This window comes from Nyctereutes procyonoides, unplaced genomic scaffold (genome assembly GCF_905146905.1).
Source record: "Nyctereutes procyonoides isolate TBG_1078 unplaced genomic scaffold, NYPRO_anot_genome, whole genome shotgun sequence".
Lineage (NCBI taxonomy): Eukaryota > Metazoa > Chordata > Mammalia > Carnivora > Canidae > Nyctereutes > Nyctereutes procyonoides.
Genome location: NW_026575142.1, coordinates 44820800 through 44834768, shown reverse-complemented (window position 1 = coordinate 44834768; position 13969 = coordinate 44820800).

Sequence of the window (13969 nt, the reverse complement as noted above, 5' to 3'; positions counted from 1 at the left end):
GATATTGAATAAGACAATGGTCTACATCTTTTATAAAAGATTTTGCAAGGACATAGAAATCTTATTTGAATGAATGAGTACTTGCTTGAGATTTGTTAAACTCTTGAGTTGGTGGTTTGCTGTTCTGATCAAATATTAGAATATTTTAAATCAGTATTTCTTCACATGTTTTTCTGTCCTATTTTTAGTCTTCTTGCTTTATGGAACTCTGGTTTTATATATTTAAGATAGCTTGATAATGCCTCATATGCCATTGAGGCTTTTTTTTTTCTTGACTTTGTGCTCTGTTCGGATGTTTTCTATTGACTGTTTAAGCTCACTAATCTTTTCTTCTTTTGTGTCCAGTCTGTTCTTAATATCTGCAATTTTGTATATTGTATCTTTCAGTTCTAGAATTTTATTTCATTCTTTTAACCAGTTTTCCAATCTCTTCTAAAATTCCCCAGTTCTTCTCCCACTATAGTAATTTTTTCATTTATATAGTTGTTTTAAAGTCCTTCTCTGCTAATTACAACTTTTGGGGTCTCCATGGATATCTTCTTATTGACCGATTTTTCTTTGATCTATTTGTCACTTTTAAAAAAGCCTATATGCATGTCTAGATATTTTTGGTTGTATAGTTTAATGATAATGTTATGAAGATGCTGAATTTTAATAGCTTCCTCTGAAGAGTGCTGGGGTTTGTTCTAGCAACAGTTAACTTGAATACATAGAGGTTTGGCTTTATACTTTCTTCATGAGGGGCTATTTAGTTTTGCCATTAATCTTGGGAAAATGTTTTAGTTCTAAAGGTTAATTTGTATTCCTAAAGTGTGGCCATTCTGGAATATCAATGGAAAACCCAAAGTTTTGGAACTCAGATTCCAAGCCATCTCCCTTGTGGTAGGCAGAAACTGAAATATCTGCTCTGAAACCACTATACCACCAAACCTAGCACACAATGTCTAAGTAAGTATCCTGTACTAATCTTGTCCCAACATTATGCTGATGAAATTTCTACTTTCTTTTCCAAACTGTTACCTGAAATGGGTGTGATCACCTGAGTTTCTCCACAGAAGTGTTTTTCTTTGATATGCTTCTGAAAGCTGGAGGTAGAAAATATGGAACTAACTTTTTTTTATTTATCCTGTCACTGGGTATACTTCAAGGACAGACTGGACACAACAGAAGAAAAGATCTGTGAACTTAAACAGTCAATAGAAAACAACCAAACAGAGCACAAAGACGAGGAAAAAAAAAAGCCTCAGTGGCATGTGAGGCATTGCCAAGCTATCTTCTATATATATATATAACTGTGATGAACTCTGTATTTTCCATATTTATCTGTCACCTTGTCTACTAATTTCCCCAAGGATCATTGTAAACTTTTGGTGAAGCTTAAGTCAGGTTATGCCCCCAGAAACTCTGTTTTGTTTATTTTCTCCTGGGCACTTTGCTCTAGTTGTGGCAATATTGACTTTTTCTACAGAACCAGATTTATTCTTGTGATTAATTTGTTCAAAGTGGAATAAAATATGTTTAAGGATACATACATGGGTGCCAAAATGATAATGAAGCACAAAGGAATGATTAACATAGAAGACAGCGGTAATCTCTATAGGTATAAGAGAAGATAATGATTAAGGGGAGCTCACAGGACTCCTGAGGCACTGGTAAAAATTTCTTTTTCCTTATCTGGATATACGGTTATTCCTTGTGCTATGATTCTTTATACTTACTTATTTTATATACAATTCTGTATACATTTCACAATTTTAAAGGGAAAACAATTTAGTGAAACTAGAAAAGGACAAAAGAAAGAAAGAATGAGATATTAGAAAATTACTTCTAATTGTATGTTTCTACTGTACATGGGAAAACCAATATTCTATTTTCAGAAAGCACCTTGGTCAACAAGTAGTTATTGATGATGAAATTCCAATATGCAATTAATTAAAATAATATCCTTCCCTCTGGAAATAAAAAGCAGACATTTGGGGCCTGAATCACCGGGGTTCATATTCTACCTCTGACAGATTTTAGTAGTGTGATTTGGTACAAATTATTTAATCTCTCTAAGATTCAGTTTTCTCAACTATAAGAGTAAGTACTTCACAGAGCTGTTATAAGAAGTAATGAGCTAGCATATATAAGGTTTTCCTAGCACAGAATCTGGTACAGAGTAAATTCTCAATAAAATATGTCCATCAAACCCTCCCTCAAATTTATCTCCATAGATATTGAGCAATTAGAGACAAGAGTCAAATCCATAGCCAGATTAAATTCTTTGTATTAATTATGAGAGACATCTTCAATTCAGCTTTCTTGGAGCTTTGTTTTTATTTTAGAGTCAATAATTGTCAAGATATCCTATTGTTACTATATACCTAATTGCTTTATCCTTCAATATCCTTAAAAATTCAGTGCCTCAGATACTCTCTTTGTTGTTAAGGCACATGAAAATAGAGGATAGAAAAATAAAATGGAGGATAGGAGCCATGTGTGGGGAAGAAACAAATTGGATGCAAACAAACTATGAAAAAAGGACCCACAGCAAGTTTACACAAAGTCCTCCCTGTTTTAATGATTCACACAGTAGAATTTCCTCATATTAATTAGCAGCTTTCAAAGAATATAAACCTGTGAAGAAGCCCATGGCCCCAAGACATATTGCTCTACGTAGAATGCATCTTTGATGAACACAGAAAATAATTTTCATCAGCTAGCAAAGGCGACTTAAAGGTACGTGGAAAAATCTCTGGGTTTTTTCCTAAGGCTAAACTTATGCAAAAACACTTTACAAACCACGTAAGAAAGAACAGTTTGTTGATGAAATTATCATTCATAATTAAACTTGACCCTGGAGGTAATCTCTTCACCTCTCTGGACAGTCTATTCTTGATTTTGTTTTCTAATCTTTCATCACTGAGCAGTAATTTTCCTTGGTGCAGAGGTTCATATCCATATCCCTCTTACAAATACAAAATAATAATTCAGAAGTAGAACATTCCTATGGTTATACAATTATTTGCTGTTATCAGTGTGATAAAGGATCAAAATGTTAAGTGTAAGATTTGGGAGTTGGGCAGGCTGAAGATATTGAGTCCCAGAGTAACAAAAGCCGTCCCTGAAATTTAACAGATCCAAGTCTGAATCCAGGCTCAGTCATTTTCTAGCTCTATCACCTAAAGAAAGCTACATAATCTCTTTCAGCATCAATATTCTTTTTAGCAAAGTGTCATCTCATTTATCCTGACTGAGTTACTGTGGCATTAAGTGAGAGGATATATAGGAAGGACCTAACACAATGTCTCTACACCTTTCTAGAATCTAGATAAGGCCTCCTGAGTTCAACAGACACTGAGGTTAAACTGCTTCCCTACTCTCCTCTCCAGTTTTTTTCTGATCTGTACTAATTTTTTGTTTGAAGCATAGTTGATATACAATGTAATATTAGTTTCAGGTATACAATGTAGTGATTCAATGTTTATATGTGTTATAAAATCCTCACAATGGTAAATGTAATTACTATCTATCACCTTAAAAAGTTATTACAGTATTATTGATTAGATTCCTATGGTGTAAAAAAAAAAGATTCCTATGGTTTACTTTGTCATCCATATGACAGTTATTTTATAACTGGAAGTTTGTACCTCTAAATCCTCTTCACCCATTTTCCCCATCCCCCCAACTCCCTCCCCTCTGGTAACCACCAGGTTTTCTCTGTGCTTATGGATCTGTTTCTATCTTTGTTGTTGTTTATTTTTTGGGTTTTTGTTGCTGTTGTTTTTAGATTCCACACATAAATAAAAATCATATGGTATTTGTCTTTCTCTGTTTGACTTGTTTCATTTAGCATAATACCTGTTGTCCTAAATGGCAAGATTTATTCTTTTTTTATGGCTGAGCAATATTCCATCATATGGATATAGAACGTCTTCTTTGTCCATTCATTTATCAGTGGACATTTAGTTTGCTTCTATATCTTGGTTATTATAGATAAAGCACAATAAACATATGGATGCATATAATTTTTTTAAATTAGTGTTTCTATGTTCTTTTGGTAAACCAGGAATGGAATTGCTGCATCATGTGGTATTTCTATTTCTAAATTTTTGAGGAACCTCTATACTGTTTTCCATAGTGGTGGCACCAATTTACATTCCCACCAGGAGTGCATGGAGCTTCCCCTACTCCACATCCTTGCCAACACTTGTTATTTTTTATCTTTTTGATATTCACTATTCTGACTGGTGTGAGATGATATTTCATTGTGGTTTTGGTTTGCATCCTTGATGATTAGTGATATTGAGCATCTTTTCATGTGTTGCAATCTGATGTCTTTGGGAAAATGTCTATTCAGATCCTCTGCCAATTTTTAAATTGGAATATTTGGATTTTTTGGTGTTGAATTATGTTATTTGTATGTTTTCGATATTAACCCATTCCATTATCAGATACATTATTTGTAAATAATTTCTCCTAATCAGTAGGTTGCCTTTTTGTTTTACAGATGGTTTCTTCTACTGTATGAAAGGTTTTTGGTTTTATGTAACCCCAATAGATTATTTTTGCTTTTGTTTCCCTTGCCTGAGGAGACAGACACAGAAAAATATTGTTAAGACTGATGTTCAAGAATTTACTGCCTATTTTTTTCTTTCAGGAATTTTGTGGTTTCAGGTCTTATATTTAGATCTTTTACACATTTTGAGTTTATTTTTGTGTATGGTGTAAGAAAGTGATGCAGTATTATTCTTTGGTGTGTAGCCGTCCAGTTTTCCCAGCACCTTTTATTAAAGAGATTGTCCTTTACTCATTGTATATTTTTGCCTCTTTTTGTCATAGATTAATTGATCATGTTAAGTGTAGGTTTATCTCTGGACTCTGTATTGTGTTCCATTGATCTATGTGTCTATTTTTGTGCCTGTATCATATTGTTTTAATTACTTTAGCTTTGCAGTATGATTCGAAATCTGGGATTGTGATACCTCCAAGCGTTGTTCTTTCTCAAGATTGCTTTTGCTATTTGAGGTCTTTTGTCTTTCCATACAAAATTTAGGATTATTTGTTTTAGTTCTTTTTTTCTAAATATTTATTTATTTATGATAGTCACAGAGAGAGAGAGAGAGGCAGAGACATAGGCAGAGGGAGAAGCAGGCTCCATGCACCGGGAGCCCGATGTGGGATCCGATCCCGGGTCTCCAGGATCGCGCCCTGGGCCAAAGGCAGGCACCAAACCGCTGCGCCACCCAGGGATCCCTATTTGTTTTAGTTCTATGAAAAATGCTATTGGTATTTTTTATAGGCATTGCATTGAATCTGTACATCATGTTGGATAGTATGGATAATTTAACAATATTAATTCTTCCAGTATATTTTCCATTTATTTGTGTTGTCTTCAGTTTATCAATACCGTAGCTTTCAGAGTATAGGTCTTTTATGTCCTTGGTTAAATTTATTTATAGATGTTTTATTATTTTTGGTACAATTGTAAATGAGCTTGTTTTCTTCATTTCTCTTCCTGTTAACCATAAGTGTGTAGAAATAACACAGATTTCTGTATATTAATTTTGTATTCTGTGGCTTTACTGAATTCATATATTATAATAGTTTTTTGGTGGAGTCTTTAGGGTTTTCTATATATGTCATTTGCAAAGAGCGCCAGTTCTACTTCTTTCTTATCAATTTGGATGTCTTTATTGCTTTTTCTTGTCTGATTGCTACAATTAGGACTTCTAGTACTATTTTGAATAAAAGTAGTGAGAGTGGACACTCTTTTCTTGTTCCTGATCTTAAAAGAAAAGCTTTTAGCTTTTCATTATTGAGTATGATGTCAGTTATGGTTTTGTTATATATGACCTTTATTATGTTGAGGTATGTCATGAATGGATATTGAATTTTGTCAAATTATTTTTCTGTATCTATTGAGATGATCATATGACTTTTATCCTTTCTTTTGTTAATATAGTGTATCTCATTGATTGATTTATAGACACTGAACCATCCTTGTATTCCTGGGGTAAATTCCAGTTGATTATGGTGAATGATCCTTTTAATATATTATTGAATTCACTTTGCTAATATTTTGTTGAGGGTTTTTGCATATATTTATCAATGATATTGGCCTGTAATTTTCTTTTCCTTCTTTTTTTTTAACTAGTGTCTTTGTCTGGTTTTGATATCAGGATAATGCTGGCTTCAAAGAACGAATTTGGAAGCCTTTCTTCCTCTTCAGCATCTTGAAATAGTTTGAGAAGGATAGGTAATAACCCTTCTTTATATGATTAGTAGAATTTACCTGGTTTTGGAATTTGTGGGAGTTTTTTGATTATTGATTAAATTTCATGACTAGTAATTAGTCTGTTCAGATTTTCTACTTCTCTCTAATTCAGTCTTGGAAGATCATATATTTCTAGGAACTTATCCATATTTTTCTATGTTGTCCAATTTGTTGACTATAACTTTTTGTAATAGTTTCTTATAATTGTATTTCTGTGGTGTTGGCTGTAACTTCTCCGGTTCCATTTTTTATTTTCTTTACTTGAATACTCTTTTTTTCTTGATGAATCTGGCTAAAGGTTTATCAATTTTGTTTATTTTTTCAAAGAACCAATTCTTGGTTTCATTGATCTTTTTCTTTCTTATTTTTTCTTTTTATTTCATTTATTTCTGTTCTAGACTTTATTATTTCCTGCCTTCTACTAACTTTGGACATTTTGTGTTCTTATTTTTCTAGTTCCTTTATGTGTAATTATTATTTGAGATTTTTCTCATTTCTTGGGATAGGCTGTATCACTATAAAATTCCCTCTTAAACTGCTTTTGCTGTGTTCCAAAGATTTGGAGCCATTGTGCTTCCATTTTCATTTGCCTCAAGGTATTTTTAATTTTTTTTCTTTCATTTCTTCATTGATTCATTGATTATATGGTACTGTGTTGGTTGACCTCCATATGTTTGTATTTTTTCCTGTTTCTTTTTCTTTCTAATTATTTTCTAGTTTCATATCATTGTGGTTCAAATAGGTGCTTGCTATGTTTTCAGTCTTGTTAAATTTATTAGATCTGTTTTGTGGTTTAACATGTAATCTGTCCTGGGGAATGTTCCATGTGCACTTGAAAAGAATGTGTATTTTGCTGTTTTTGGACCGAATGTTTTGTATATATCTGTTAAATCCATTTGGTTTAATATGTCATTCAAAGCCACTATTTCCTTATTGATTGTGTCTTTATGATCTATCCATTGATGTAAGTGGGGTGTTAAGGTCTCCTACTATTACTGTATTACTATCACTTTTCCTTTTATGTCTGAAAATATTTGCTTTATATATTTAGGTGCTCCTACATTAGGAATATAGATATTTCCAATTGTTATATTCTCCTGTTGGATTAATCCCTTCATATTATGCTTATACAATGCAGTTCTAGGGGCTCATCCACTTGCTGTCCTCACCTTGCCTCCAAACACAAAGCTACCTTAGCATATCAAAGTCAGATTTTTTATACTGGCAATGGAAGGACATCCCCACAGTGGTAGGAATAGCTATATCTTACACCCATGATTTCTTCTCCCTGGATTGAATTTTTTCTTGTAGATTTTTCACCAGTAGTGCTTCCCCAACCCCTGGTTGCAGAAATGTTTCCTTAAAATATGGATCAAAGTATGACTATAGATATTTTCCCTAATCTTCCAGTAACATGAATCCAGTCATAGCAAATATTTGTTAATTGTTGAGTGTTCCCTGGCACTGTTCTGAGCCTGGGGAAATTGCTGCAGTCAATAAAGCAGACAAACATCCCTGTTCACATGGAGCTTGCATTCTTATGTAGATCAGAAAGTAACATTTAAAAGTAGGTTTATCAAACACGTGGGAAAACACAAGGGAAAGAAATAAAGCTGATAATGTGTAATTTGATAACCTTGGTCATATATCTGGACTCTTCTCTCTCCTTAGCTGATGACCTATTCTAGAGTGTTCTTAACTAGTCTATCTCAAAATGTCATCAGATGTTTCTTCTCTAACATGCAGGAGTATCTTTAATCTTGATGGACTCTTGTGAGTCAAAATGAGGACATAAGATATGTCTTGCAGAAATCAGCTTCTTATCTCAGAAACAGTCTCATTGCTTTTCAGAGGATAAGAAAGACTTACCTACTGTTCATAGGGATTTATGTCATCTTTTCCCATCATTGCAGAGTAATGGCATTAGGAAAGCAGCGATATTCAGTAGACACAAAGTGAACACTGGGCCTATACAGATACTGCAGTAGTGGAGGTGGAAAAATGGCAATATTTAATTACATAACCACATGCATACATATACACATAAAGCATGCCATTTTAATTTAGTTACTGAGTTTATCCTTTGTACACAATTGTGTGAAAAGATTCTTCTTCCTTTCTCAGAACATAACTCAAAAATTCAAAATTCATGTATTCTGGGATATATTAGGATTTATTTAAGGTGATATGTATACTTGTTATATACACGTATACTGTAACAAGACATTTTGACTGGCTTAGCTGGATTCAGAACCTGCTGGTATCAATAACATCCTCTTTCCATTCTCTTTGTGTTAGCTATATTTTTTTGACCATGCAGTTTTACCATGAGTTTATATGCCTTGAGTGTACATGCTCTTTTGCCCTCAAGACCCCCAAAGAATAAAATGTTAGATACTTATTATTTCTTACCCTATCTTTGGCTAGAGCATAATTTGACAGATGCCTTATATAATTTTTAGAGAATTATTTAAAAGGGATAGTTTATTTATTTGCTATAGATAAGAACATTTTAAAGTTTACTTATTTGTTTATGTTTAATAATCCCTACACTCAGTTTGGGGCTCAAACTCACAACCCTGAGATCAAGAGTTGCATGTCTCTATGGCTTAGCCAGCCAGGTGCCCCAAGAACATTTTAAAGGTTTATTCTCTAGAAAACACTTCTCTGGTTTTAAATGCTGTGGCAAATTGTTAAGTTCTGTTACATTCATTTTTCAATGGCATTAGGCTACTGCCATGCTGTGTCCTTTTCAGGGGTACATTGCATTTGGGGATTATTGAAAGCTCTAGGTATCAGTGATTCTATCAAATCTGGTTGCATTTCTGTCTCTCAAAACTCACTGGGGAGTAACTTTGATTCTGAGGTAATATTATGAAGGTTTTCATAACTCTTAATCAGCTCTCTGTCTTATGAGCTTGTTTTCCTAATGTAATTTATATGCTTTATGGTTAATTCTCTTTCCCATACTTGCAAAAAGATTTTACTGAAGATTTTCTATTAAAGATGAAGCTCTTTAGCACACAGGCTCAATATAGTATCTTCTATTTACAATCAAGGGTTTCTTCTTTAGTCCTATCTTTTGTCTTTCTTTAAACTCCTCCCCAATCTTCCTGATCTGGAACTAGCTCCATTCCTGCTTCCTATAAACTGTAAGTACTTGTGACATTTCTCATTTATAGTATCATTAATGAGGAGGGATTTTCATAGCAAAAAAAAAACAAAAAAAAACAAAAAACAACAGCAACAACAACAAGAGTGGAGCTTGCACATTTTGTTCTCAGTTATATGCTATGTGCATTTGAATAAATTCCAACTGTGTTCTTGGCTCATCTAACTTCCATGGTTCCAAGAATGAGGATATTCTCAATTTATCTTTTTTCTTTTTCCACAATATATTATGAACCTATTCATATTCCCTTGAATTTGCTGACTTAACATATTCTCTTTCCACTAAAACTTATACAATTCTCTCTTCCAGTATAATACACCTTCTTCTAATCAGTACTTCTTAACTCCAATTAAGTAAATGATTCTTCAGTCATAGGTGAGAAAATTATTCTATAAATGAAACATATGTTCAGTTTTTCCTCTGATGTCATCCTTTTTACTCTGAAAAACTCTTTATTATAGAAATGGCTCTAATTAAAACCAGCCTTCATTTATACATGTAAGAAACAAGGTTAATTAATATATTCCATGTTAACAATAATGAATCAGGTAAGAAGAAAGTACATTTATTTTGTAGCATTTTTAGTAACTGCTGTGATTAGTATTTTAAATACTCTCATCTCAAAGAGAAAAATTTAAATATTATTCTTAAAAAGGCAAAGTTACATTACCAAGAAAGTGAAAAGACAATGTATGGAATGGGAGAAAATATTTACAAATCACATATATGATGAGGACTTAATAACCCTAATATATAATGAACTCCCAAAATTTAGCACAAAAAAGACAACTCAATTAAAAAATGGACAAAAGATTTGACTAGATTTCTCCAGAGAAGACATATAAATGGCCAATAAACACAGGTGTTGCTCAACTTCAAGTTGCTCAACTTCATTAGTCATTAGAGAAATGTAAATCAAGACTACTATAAGGTACTACTTCATACCCTCTAGAAAGACTATAATAATGTGGAGAAATACAATACTGATGGAAATGTAAAATGTTACAGCCACTATGGAAAACAGCTTGGTGTTTTTTTTTCCAGAAAATTAAATCATATGATGCAGTAAATCCACTTCTAGGTATATACTCCAAAGAATTAAAATCAAGGACTCAAATAGATACATGTATGCTAGTGTTTATTGCAGCCTTGTTCACAATGGCCAAATGTCCAAACGTTCATACACCTCAAATGTCCATCAACAGATGAATACAAAAAATTGTGGCAGTGCATAGAAAAGAATATTACTCATCTGTTAAAAGGAATGAAATTCTTATATATGCTACGACATGGATGAACCTTGAAAACATATGCTTTGTGAAATAGGCTAAAGAAAAGGACAAATATTGTATGATTCCACTTACATAAAATTTCTAAAATAAGCAAATTCCTAGAGATAGAAAGTAGGTTGGAGGTTATTAGAGGGTTGGGGAGGAGAGGAGGTATTACTTAATGGTTACAAAGTTTCTGTTTGGGGAGATGAAATAGTTTTGGAAATATCGGTGATAGTTGCCCAACATTGTGAATGTATTTAATGCCACTGAATTGCATACTTAAAAATGTTAAAATGACTCATTTTGTTATATATTTGTTATATATTTTACTACAGTCTATTTTTCTTAATTTAAAAAAAAGTTAGTTATATTAAGGGTGTGCTTCATTGATGGTGTGCTGGTAAAAATTAGTGTTCCTGGTTATTAACTCCAGAGAAATGATCTAAAAGTTTTATTCCTATATTTAACTTTTCCTTAGTGTTGATATATGAAAACTACCTCTGAGAATTTTTAAAACATAGTATTTTCTTAGTACCCCATGAATACAACTGAAAAATTCAGAATTGGCACACTGATTTTCATTATAGGCATATGATATCAATAGCTAATTCAAATCCATATGTGATGAAATCATTTTAATTGATCAATTCCTATAGAATGGCTCATATTCTCTTTGCAGCTAAATAGTACTTAGAAAAACTATATGACTCCAAAGAGTCCCATAATTTATGTTAACAGGCTTTACTTAAGTAGTAATTCAAGTGGAAGTTTGAATATAAGCTTTATAAGCTCTAATAGAAAACATCAAATCTGAAGTGGCATTTGGGGATTTTTATCTTAGATAAGGCACTAACATTTAGAAGCTTGCTTTTAAGAAAATTTGCAACAGCAACAATAATAAAAAGATAATCGAAGATTTGCCTCAATTTCTTTTTCAGACCAGAAAATTCTTTTGGGAGCAAATAATGTTATAGTCTTTCAAGATTCTTTGGGTTAGCACAGTTAAAATCTACAGGGATCTCATAAAATTTAAAACTCTATCCTTGCTAGTTTATCAGACATAGTATCTTTAAATGTTTCTCATCTTTATTTTGCAAAGGACAACTGGGAAATATTGGTTTGGATGCCCATTTTTCTGTATTTCTTCTTGTCCTGTGGCTTCATATTCATTTGGTCCTTCAGGATTATGAGAAGCCCTAGGAATGTTGTATTTCTTTCAATCTAATGCAGCCTGCCCAATTGCTGTCAGCACCTGCTTGATAAATCTTAAAATCTGAAGAGGGTGAAAAAGATGGAGAAATGTTTGACTTAAGTACTAATAATTTTTGCCATTCTGGCATCTTTTGCCAGATAGCAGGAGAAATTGAAGAATGTCTGATGTTGTAGTATCCTAGAGGTGTTCTTTAGCAGACTAGCCATTTTATAGAGTTCATACACCCAGATTTATTTCATGCTTCTAACACACATAAGGGACATCTTTTTATATGACATTTTTTATTTCATGTATTGAATTCATTCTTGGCTTTTATTATTTTTCATATCCTCACTTTACATATGATTTTGTTATCCCAGGTATTAATTGTATTTTAGCCTTTTGAATTGTATTTTGTTTATGCTACCTTAAAACATTTTTGGAAAGAGGGAGGAAAGGTTTTTGTTTGTGAAAGGAAAATAGCTACAGTCACCAAATGCTTACTATGTGTTAAAACTCTTTAAGCATTTTACATGCTTTAATGCTGTTTAGTTCTTACAACCCTACATAGTAGGTTACTATTATCTTCATTTCAAAAGAGGAAAACAAGGCACAAAGAAGTTTGACACATGTGGCTTTTATATGTTGGAGCTAGGAGTCCTGACTCCATGGCTCGTGCTCTACCATTACATCATTTTGCTTTGTTGAGTATATTGACAACTTTTTAAAATATTTTTATTACTACATGGCTAATTGAATTCTCATTAATCATTAATCATAGTGCTGCCTATTTTATTCATTCACCAAAAATTTAACCAGAGCCTGTTTGTATAGTTGCTGTCAAGACTGTGGCAAGTAATAAGGTGAGAGTGATATTTTTCTAGTGGGAAAGTGAGTTAAAACTTCAGACAGATTTGTTATGAAGCTAATGAAGCTTGTGTTTCATCTGCTTGTGAGCTCTCCAAAATCTTTGGAAGAGCCCAAGCCTCCTATGTAACTGTGTTCACAAAGTCAGGAGTTTGATAAATTTTTCCAAAATGAGATATTTTAACAGCAATTGATCAAGACTGCTGTCTCTTTTTACTCTGACTTCTTCTACGTCACACTTCTCATATTAGGAAGCATTGAAGTGGCCAGGGTTATTTCTGGTATGCTACTAAAGGGAAGTTGAGTTGAGAGTACATTTAGTTTGAGTTTTTTAGACTCTATTTATGTGATCAGTAGTTATTTTCTTACATAATAAAGTTATTGCTAACCATTCCACTGTAGGAATTATCTCCAGGATACATTTTGAGTAGAAGCAATGAATTAGGCTTTTGGATTGTTTAATAACCCAACTAATGAAAAGGAATGCATCAAATGGACACATTGGGAAAATATTTTAATATTTTAATTTGATATGAGTACTGAAACTGATTCAGATAACAATTCTAGGTTAATGGGTATCACTAAGTCAATGAATATGTTAGGTTAGTCCATAGATAGGAAAACATGATATGCTCTGAAATCATAGAACATACATGGAAAGACCCTTCATAGAGGTTTTTCCAAATATGACAATAACTCAAAGAATATACAAGATACGGCCAAAAACAAATTGTAAAGCTAAAAGAAACCATTCTCAGTTACTTAAAAAAAATTCCAATCAATCATTGTAGAGGAAGGTCTGAATTGTTTTTCTTAGTCACTGCAGAATAATTATATTATAAAACCATTGTCGTATTCAAGAGGTGTTTAAAGTGTGTGCAACCAAAAATGTAGGAAAAGCCTGTTCTGACTGCATGCCAGGCCATTAGTTAATAAAAACATTATGCTGTGTTGCTGATTTCATTGCACTTGTATTTGTCAGTATCTTAACATTTATAATTTGTTGTGACTTATTTTCTCATTCTAAATTAATATTCTGTATCAAATTTTATATTTATAATACTATTATTTTTTTCTTGAGAAGGCTCCCAATATGTATAAACCTCACAAAACTTGAATGTGTTGCTCAGTCTCTACATGGTATTATCAGTTCCCAAAGTATCTTCCCTATTGTTTTTCAAAAGTTTTATTCCTCTTTTTCTTGA